We start from the raw sequence: 10,425 nt of genomic DNA, 5'->3' as shown, positions 1-10,425 counted from the left end.
TCCGCACTTGGGATGGGCGCCCAGCATCCACTACGGACTCCGAGAAATAGAATTATCGGTAAGTAAATTCTTATTTTCTCTATCGTCCTAGTGGATGCTGGGGTTCCTGAAAGGACCATGGGGATTATACCAAAGCTCCCAAACGGGCGGGAGAGTGCGGATGACTCTGCAGCACCGAATGAGAGAACTCCAGGTCCTCCTTAGCCAGGGTATCAAATTTGTAGAATTTTACAAACGTGTTCTCCCCCGACCACGTAGCCGCTCGGCAGAGTTGTAATGCCGAGACCCCTCGGGCAGCCGCCCAAGAAGAACCCACCTTCCTTGTGGAGTGGGCTTTTACCGATTTTGGCTGTGGCAGGCCTGCCACAGAATGTGCAAGCTGAATCGTACTACAAATCCAGCGAGCAATAGTCTGCTTAGACGCAGGAGCGCCCAACTTGTTGGGAGCATATAGAATAAACAGCGAGTCAGATTTCCTGACTCCAGCTGTCCTTGAAATGTATATTTTTAAAGCTCTGACAACGTCCACCAACTTGGAGTCCTCCAAGTCGCTTGTAGCCGCAGGCACTACAATAGGTTGGTTCAGATGAAATGCTGACACCACCTTAGGGAGAAAATGCGGACGAGTCCGCAGTTCTGCCCTGTCCGAATGGAAAATCAGATATGGGCTTTTGTAAGATAAAGCTGCCAGTTCTGACACTCTCCTGGCCGAAGCCAGGGCTAGTAGCATGGTCACTTTCCATGTGAGATATTTCAAATTCACAGTTTTTAGTGGTTCAAACCAATGAGATTTGAGAAAGTCCAAAACAACATTGAGATCCCACGGTGCCACTGGAGGCACCACAGGGGGCTGTATATGCAGCACTCCCTTAACAAAAGTCTGGACTTCAGGAACTGAAGCCAATTCTTTTTGGAAGAAAATCGACAGGGCCGAAATTTGAACCTTAATAGATCCCAATTTGAGACCCATAGACAATCCTGATTGCAGGAAATGTAGGAATCGACCCAGTTGAAATTCCTCCGTCGGAGCACTCCGATCCTCGCACCACGCAACATAATTTCGCCAAATGCGGTGATAATGTTGCGCGGTTACTTCCTTCCTTGCTTTAATCAAAGTAGGAATGACTTCTTCCGGCATGCCTTTTTCCTTTAGGATCCGGCGTTCAACCGCCATGCCGTCAAACGCAGCCGCGGTAAGTCTTGAAACAGACAGGGACCCTGCTGAAGCAAGTCCCTTCTCAGAGGTAGAGGCCACGGATCTTCCGTGATCATCTCTTGAAGTTCCGGGTACCAAGTCCTTCTTGGCCAATCCGGAACCACTAGTATCGTTCTTACGCCTCTTTGCCGTATAATTCTCAATACTTTTGGTATGAGAGGCAGAGGAGGAAACACATACACCGACTGGTACACCCAAGGCGTTACCAGCGCGTCCACAGCTATTGCCTGCGGATCTCTTGACCTGGCGCAATACCTGTCCAGTTTTTTGTTGAGGCGAGACGCCATCATGTCCACCATTGGTCTTTCCCAACGGGTTACCAGCATGTGGAAAACTTCTGGATGAAGTCCCCACTCTCCCGGGTGAAGGTCGTGTCTGCTGAGGAAGTCTGCTTCCCAGTTGTCCACTCCCGGGATGAACACTGCTGACAGTGCTATCACATGATTCTCTGCCCAGCGAAGAATCCTTGCAGCTTCTGCCATTGCACTCCTGCTTCTTGTGCCGCCCTGTCTGTTCACATGGGCGACTGCCGTGATGTTGTCCGACTGGATCAACACCGGTTTTCCTTGAAGCAGAGGTTCTGCCTGGCTTAGAGCATTGTAGATTGCTCTTAGTTCCAGAATGTTTATGTGAAGAGACGTTTCCAGGCTCGACCACACGCCCTGGAAGTTTCTTCCTTGTGTGACTGCTCCCCAGCCTCTCAGGCTGGCGTCCGTGGTCACCAGGATCCAATCCTGTATGCCGAATCTGCGGCCCTCCAATAGATGAGCACTCTGCAACCACCACAGAAGAGATACCCTTGTCCTTGGAGACAGGGTTATCCGCTGGTGCATCTGAAGATGCGACCCTGACCATTTGTCCAACAGATCCCTCTGGAAAATTCTTGCGTGGAATCTGCCGAATGGAATTGCTTCGTAAGAAGCCACCATTTTTCCCAGGACTCTTGTGCATTGATGTATAGACACCTTTCCTGGTTTTAGGAGGTTCCTGACAAGCTCGGATAACTCCTTGGCTTTTTCCTCCGGGAGAAAAACCTTTTTCTGAACCGTGTCCAGAATCATCCCTAGGAACAGCAGACGTGTTGTCGGAATTAACTGGGATTTTGGAATATTCAGAATCCACCCGTGCTGTTTTAGCACTTCTTGAGACAGTGCTAATCCCATCTCTAGCTGTTCTCTGGACCTTGCCCTTATTAGGAGATCGTCCAAGTATGGGATAATTAATACGCCTTTTCTTCGAAGAAGAATCATCATCTCGGCCATTACCTTGGTAAAGACCCGAGGTGCCGTGGACAATCCGAACGGCAGCGTCTGAAACTGATAGTGACAGTTCTGTACGACGAACCTGAGGTACCCCTGGTGTGAGGGGTAAATTGGAACGTGGAGATACGCATCCTTGATGTCCAAGGATACCATAAAGTCCCCTTCTTCCAGGTTCGTTATCACTGCTCTGAGTGACTCCATCTTGAACTTGAACTTCTTTATGTACAGGTTCAAGGATTTCAGATTTAGAATAGGTCTTACCGAGCCATCCGGCTTCGGTACCACAAAAAGAGTGGAATAATACCCCTTTCCTTGTTGTAAAAGGGGTACCTTGACTATCACCTGCTGAGAGTACGGCTTGTGAATGGCTTCCAAGACAGTCACCCTGTCGGAGGGGGACGTTGGTAAAGCAGACTTCAGGAAACGGCGAGGTGGATCCGTCTCTAGTTCCAACCTGTACCCCTGAGATATTATCTGCAGGATCCAGGGATCTACCTGCGAGTGAGCCCACTGCGCGCTGAAATTCTTGAGACGACCCCCCACCGCCCCCGAGTCCGCTTGAGAAGCCCCAGCGTCATGCTGAGGCTTTTGTAGAAGCGGGGGAGGGCTTCTGTTCCTGGGAAGGAGCTGCCTGTTGCTGTCTCTTCCCCCTTCCTCTGCCTCGTGGCAGATATGAATATCCCTTTGCTCTCTTGTTTTTAAAGGAACGAAAGGGCTGCGGTTGAAAAGTCGGTGTCTTTTTCTGTTGGGGAGTGACTTGAGGTAAAAAGGTGGATTTCCCGGCTGTAGCCGTGGCCACCAAATCCGATAGACCGACACCAAATAACTCCTCCCCTTTATACGGCAAAACTTCCATATGCCGTTTTGAGTCCGCATCGCCTGACCACTGTCGCGTCCATAAACTTCTTCTGGCCGAAATGGACATAGCACTTACCCGTGATGCCAGTGTGCAGATATCCCTCTGTGCATCACGCATATAAAGAAATGCATCCTTTATTTGCTCTAAAGACAGTAAAACATTGTCCCTATCCAGGGTATCAATATTTTCAATCAGGGACTCTGACCAAGCTACCCCAGCACTGCACATCCAGGCTGTCGCTATAGCTGGTCGTAGTATAACACCTGTATGTGTGTATATACTTTTTTGGATATTTTCCATCCTCCTATCTGCTGGATCTTTAAGTGCGGCCGTCTCAGGAGAGGGTAACGCCACTTGTTTTGATAAGCGTGTGAGCGCCTTGTCCACCCTAGGAGGTGTTTCCCAGCGCGCCCTAACCTCTGGCGGGAAAGGGTATAAAGCCAATAACTTCTTTGAAATTAGCATTTTTTTTATCGGGGGCAACCCACGCTTCATCACACACCTCATTTAATTCATCTGATTCAGGAAAAACTATAGGTAGTTTTTTCACACCCCACATGATACCCTGTTTTGTGGTACCTGTAGTATCAGCAATATGTAACGCCTCCTTCATTGCCAAAATCATATAACGTGTGGCCCTACTAGAAAATACGGTTGATTCGTCACCGTCGCCACTGGAATCAGTGCCTGTGTCTGGGTCTGTGTCGACCGACTGAGGCAAAGGGCGTTTTACAGCCCCTGACGGTGTTTGAGGCGCCTGGACAGGCACTAATTGATTGTCCGGCCGTCTCATGTCGTCAAACGACTGCTTTAGCGTGTTGACACTATCCCGTAATTCCATAAATAAAGGCATCCATTCTGGTGTCGACCCCCTAGGAGGTGACATCCCCATATTTGGCAATTGCTCCGCCTCCACACCAATATCGTCCTCATACATGTCGACACACACGTACCGACACACAGCAGACACACAGGGAATGCTCTTAACGAAGACAGGACCCCACTAGCCCTTTGGGGAGACAGAGGGAGAGTTTGCCAGCACACACCAAAAGCGCTATATATGACAGGGATAGCCTTATAATAAGTGCTCCCTGTATAGCTGCTTTAATAATATAGTTTTGCCACAATTTTGCCCCCCCTCTCTTGTTTTACCCTGTTTCTGTAGTGCAGTGCAGGGGAGAGCCTGGGAGCCTTCCTGACCAGCGGAGCTGTGTGAGGAAAATGGCGCTGTGTGCTGAGGAGATAGGCCCCGCCCCTTTTTCGGCGGGCTCGTCTCCCGCTCTTTAGTGGATTCTGGCAGGGGTTAAATATCTCCATATAGCCCCCGGAGGCTATATGTGAGGTATTTTTAGCCAAAAAAGGTTTTCATTTGCCTCCCAGGGCGCCCCCCTCCCAGCGCCCTGCACCCTCAGTGACTGCCGTGTGAAGTGTGCTGAGAGGAAAATGGCGCACAGCTGCAGTGCTGTGCGCTACCTTAAGAAGACTGAGGAGTCTTCTGCCGCCGATTCTGGACCTCTTCTCGTTTCAGCATCTGCAAGGGGGCCGGCGGCGAGGCTCCGGTGACCATCCAGGCTGTACCTGTGATCGTCCCTCTGGAGCTAATGTCCAGTAGCCAAGAAGCCAATCCATCCTGCACGCAGGTGAGTTCACTTCTTCTCCCCTAAGTCCCTCGTTGCAGTGATCCTGTTGCCAGCAGGACTCACTGTAAAATAAAAAACCTAAGCTAAACTTTTCTAAGCAGCTCTTTAGGAGAGCCACCTAGATTGCACCCTTCTCGGCCGGGCACAAAAATCTAACTGAGGCTTGGAGGAGGGTCATAGGGGGAGGAGCCAGTACACACCACCTGATCGTAAAGCTTTACTTTTTGTGCCCTGTCTCCTGCGGAGCCGCTATTCCCCATGGTCCTTTCAGGAACCCCAGCATCCACTAGGACGATAGAGAAAAATAGGTAAAGAAAAAATCTAAATGATGTAAGTGTGATGTAAATATGGGATTAATATTTATTGCAATACCTGTAAAAAGAAAATTTGTTCGAAAATGTTTAAGCTCCTTTGGGTATTTTTGTGGTGTAGCAGTTCGTATAACACAGCGGCGGGTCCCGGTAATTGCCGGCGGCTGGAGCCTAGCAAAGCCGTGTATACAGTGGAGACGGAGGGAAGTGACTTCAAAGAACAGCGCCGCCGCAGCTCCCACGAGCGTGCGGTGAAGCACTACCCTGTCGGAGACATCAAGGGAACCAGCCGGCCGGAGTGATCAAGAACATCTTACAAAGGTTAGTTAGCCAGGGACAGTTAGGGAGCTCTGCACCCAGCAACTACCTTTGCGGCTCCAGCTGCCGGCAATTACCGGGACCCGCCGCTGTGTTATATGAACTGCTACACCACAAAAATACCCAAAGGAGCTTAAACATTTTCTAACAAATTTTCTTTTTACAGGTATTGCAATAAATATTAATCCCATATTTACATCACACTTACATCATTTATATTTTGTTTCTTTACCTATTTAATTCATTCATCTTTTTACCTCAAACCTTTTTATATATAAAGAATTCACATATCAGAATACACATTATTCAAGCGCTCCCTTGCATCCTGAGAACAGTCAGCTTTTAGCGTGTTGGTGCCTCGGATCAAGAGCCAACTCTACACCCCGATGTTATTCCCTGTGGAATCCAGTATACCTCGCAGAAAGACTTAACCATGGTAAATCTTACCATAAATCTCCTTTTCTTTGTAAGAATATCCTTACATTTATCCCAAGCATGTTTAAATTGCTCTACTGTCTTAGCCTCTACAACCTCTGATGGGAGGCCATTCCACTTGTCTACTTCCCTTTCTGTGAAGTATTTTTTCCTTAAATTTCCCCTGAACCCCCTTCCTTCCCCACCCTATACATAGTGATATATTTTAGTATTTCTGGGTATGTTTTGTGATGTAGGCCATGCACCATTTTAGTTGCCCTTCTTTGTATAGGCTCTAATGTATTAATATCCTTCTGAACATATGGCCTCCAGAACTGGACATCGTATTCTAGATGAGGCCGTACCAATAACCTATATAGTGGCATTATTATTTCTTCCAGATGAGGCCGTACCAATAACCTATATAGTGGCATTACTACTTATTTCTGCTGCTGATTCTTCTCCCTATGCACCAAGCATCTGACTAGCCTTCCTCATTGCTTTGTTACATTGCTTATCTGCCTTTATGTCACCTGAAATAGTGACTCCTAGATCCCTTTCCTCCTCAGTAGTTCCCAGTATAGTGCCATTAATACTGTTTTTTTTTTTTTTTACTCCTCCTGGTGTGTGTACCCGGTTGCATACCTTTGTGTCATCTGCAGAAACGCATTCATTCCCTCTAATGCCATTTGCAATGTCACCAATATATTAAAAAGCACTGGTCCAGGGGCGTGGCTTGACACAGCATGGTGTAGGCAGCTTCCTGCCAGAGCTCCTGCTAATATCCTGATCTATCTCCTTTTTCCTTGGTGTTCTGTGGCTGAAAATTTCTGCAAGAGTGCAGTACCCCCCTCTGCTCCTCCAGTGTGAATTTGGGGATCATCTGTGCCAAGAGTCCTAACTTACTGGCTGGTGAAAGCTGTGACTGGATCCTGAGGCAGACTCTGCTCTCAATGTAGCTGTTTCTCCTGCTGCAGCTATGCCCTCACTCAGCTGCTGGGGCCAGTGTGCTCAGGGCTGGTGAGCTTGTATTATACACAGCACATATTCCACTGCCTGTCCCCTGAGCACATAGTATTACAGAGACAACACTCCCTGTGAATTTGGGACACAGCTTTAACTATAACCGTAGTGCAGGGAAGAGCACTGTATGCCTGGCTCCCTCTCACCTCTAGAACACATGTGCTGAACTCACGCCCCTGCGTTCTCTGGATGAGCCGAGCTCCTGTGTGTATAGCTCTGCTCCCTTTCTACCAGTGGATCCTCCTCTTGCTCCTACAGTATTTTGCTTCTTCCCCCTGCAGCCATGTTTAATCCTGTTCATATTTCTGGACATTCGGTCTCAATCATCCTGAAGGCTATCGCGGAATCCGAGCAAAGGGTTCTTAATATGTTTGGAGTAGAAACTGTTGCAGTAACTGGTTCTCCTGTGGGGTCCACCTGCCCGCCGGTGCTGCTACCCTCGGAACCTTTGGGGGAGCTTGTATATGTGGGGCGTGCCGCTCCGCTACAGTCGATGCTTAATGCTGGAGGTTCCTCCGACGAACGCATTGTGAACAAAATGGGGGAGTTGCGGATTCTTCCTGCGCATATTCACCGTTATTTGCAGTGGGTGATGGCGCGTGGGATGTCGGTGACTGCCTCCGTCTCATTGTTGGTGACTGTATGGACCTCCATTGCAATTTTCTTTGAGGGTCCGCAGTGTGACCTCCTTGATAATGGGGGAGAATGGTATTGTATCACTTCGCAGTTAGTTGTGGTGTTTGGGAGAGGGACGGTTCTCCATTCTACATTTACCGTGGAACTGTGGCCTATCCTCTTATCCATCTGGCTAATGCTGTGCATTATGGTTGCTGGCTCCACTACTTTCCTGACTACTGCTCGTGTACCGCTAAATGACGTGATTCCAGAGTGGGCTTATCCTCCGGACTGATTTCTCTTTCATCCATCTGGGGGACGCTGCGCCGTTACTTGTGGGTTAGAGGTGTGTGGTTGTGGAGTTTGGCACAGAACTATTAGAATCCAACTCCTCCCCCCTCTAACCCCTCCCATCTCCCCCCCGCCCAGCCAGCACCCCAGTCTTAGTTTTGTGCCTGTGGAGTACAGACACAGTTCTTTTCTTTCTCCTTAGATAGTGAGGTTTTTATTATTTTTAGACTTTTCTGAAGTACCTAGTCCCTGTTTACGGGTGGCAGGTACTGCTGGAGTGGATTTAGTTAGTTTTGTTCCACTCTGCACTGCCGCTGGAGGCCACCACACTCCGGTCACTGGGGCCTCGTTTTACTCTACACAGGATGCGGCAGGGATAAGGTACACAGCCACAATCTGTCACTGACAGTATTGGGCTGTCCACTCTATTACTATATATATTTGTACCTTTGTCAGCCTCCCTATACACTACTACCACGCGCGCCCCCCTCCCCCTTCCACCTTCTCTCCTCCAACACGGGACTCGTTCCGGGGCTGGACAGTCAACTTTATTTGGGGGTTTACTGTCAGGGGCTGTGGTAGTGATACTGCTCAGGGGCCGGGAGAGTGGTGTCGCGCTCCCCGGGGCTTCCATTCAGTTGCCGTACAAGCCACAAGCCGCTCTGTACAGCGGCTCGCGGGAGAGACTGACTTCCGGTTAGTAGTCTCTCCCTGTAAGCAGCCGCGGCTTTTACATAATTGTACAGGGACGGCTTCCCGCCCTGCTCTGCAGCTCGCGCGCTCCCCTCCAGCGTACAGAGGGCTCCGGGCGCCATCTTCTTCTACTGCTGACAGGGGACGCTGTGCTGCGCAACACGGAGAGAAGTTTCTATAAGAAACAACAGCACTTCTCACTTTGTCTTCTCAAATGGGGATAAGCTAACTGCAAGTATATTTGTGGTTTTTTTTTTTTTTTTGTTTCTCCAGCCATAGTGTGAGCTAATAGTCATCACCTTAGGTGTCACTAGCATTATGGGTTCACTGCTAGGTCACTGTTATAGGGGATTTATAGTGCATTTATAGTCTTATTAAAGATTGGTTTATTTTTCTTGTTCAAGGGACACTACCCTCCATTTCTGAATTGCGTCAGTCTAGATCGGTGACTGAGTCCGGTCAGACTCGGGTGGAGCCTCTGTGGGCTCAGATTATGGGCAAGACGGATTATGGGCGGACGCGGATACCCTCTGTGCTTCATGCTCTGGTGCATCTGTGGTGGACCAACAGAGAGGTTCCGTGGATCAGACTATGTCTTCTAGGCCAGGAACATCCGGTGTGGACTCAAAATCTGGACAGATGTCTTGCTAATTTAACTCAATCCCTAAACAAGTTTGTAAACTCTGCCGGCAGTTCTTCTGCTACAAAAAAAAAAAAAAAAAAAATAATAAAAAAAAAAAAAACCCGACACAGACGTTGCCCGCTATAACTTTCTGGGGGAGGAGTTGGGGTAATTCCCGTTGGAGAATGGGGAACTAGATAGGATGAGGTTTCGGTCTGGGAGGATGATTTTTCTACTAGCTTAGGTGTTAGATAGACACCATCCTTCAGACTCTTAATAACAGGGATATTTTAAAAGAAGCCCTGACTTAAGCCGGATTCCCGTTTCCAAGCCCTAATAAATTAAAAAATTTCTATAGCCTTTTGCAGAGGAGGCTATGAGATTTTGGGAAACAGCCCAAAAGGTAGACGCTCCCATTTCACATTTAGCAGGAGCTACGGTTATTTCTTCTATACTGTCTGTGACGTTGAAAGATCCTCCAGATGGGAAGATTGATACAATGCCTAAATCTGTTTTCTTTATCACAATTCTAGCTGGCGCTTGGGTCCTCGAGGCCGCAGACGACTGACTAGCACAGGTCATAACTGGAATGCAGTCTGACGATCCATCGGACATTCAATTAGCAGAACAGATTTCGGAAGCTCTTACTTATGTGGGTAAGACCTTGGTTGATTCTACAATCCCGTATTTCTGCCTTGACCGTGACAGGAAGATGGTCTCTTTGGCTTCGGGTTTGGAATGCCGATTTTGACTCCAAACAGACCTCTTTGGCGGTACCCTTTAAAGGTGAGTTCTCTTGGGGTCGGAATCAAGAAGATTATTTCAGATACTACAGGAGGGCAAGAGCCCTTTCTTCCAGTTGCTCCAACGAAACCGAATGCTATAAGGTTTCGGTCCTTTCGTATACAAGGAAAAAGGTAGTTTCCATTCCTTTCGTGTTTTTTCCAGATACCCACGAAGAGAGGCATTCAGAGGTAGAAGTAAACCTGCCGACAAACCTACTGCATGACTGTTCAGGATCTCCGGAGGGATCAGTGATGGTTGGGGCTCGGTTACTACAGTTCAAAGAAGTGTGGCTCCTGTCGAAACCAGATCGGTGGGTGACGGAGGTCATATACAGAGGATATCTGTTAGATCTCGAGGAACCAGTCCCATATCGTG

This window comes from Pseudophryne corroboree, chromosome 5 (assembly GCF_028390025.1).
Source record: "Pseudophryne corroboree isolate aPseCor3 chromosome 5, aPseCor3.hap2, whole genome shotgun sequence".
Classification (NCBI taxonomy): domain Eukaryota; kingdom Metazoa; phylum Chordata; class Amphibia; order Anura; family Myobatrachidae; genus Pseudophryne; species Pseudophryne corroboree.
The sequence above is the reverse complement of the archived record's forward strand: the minus strand, read 5'-3'. Positions refer to the sequence as shown.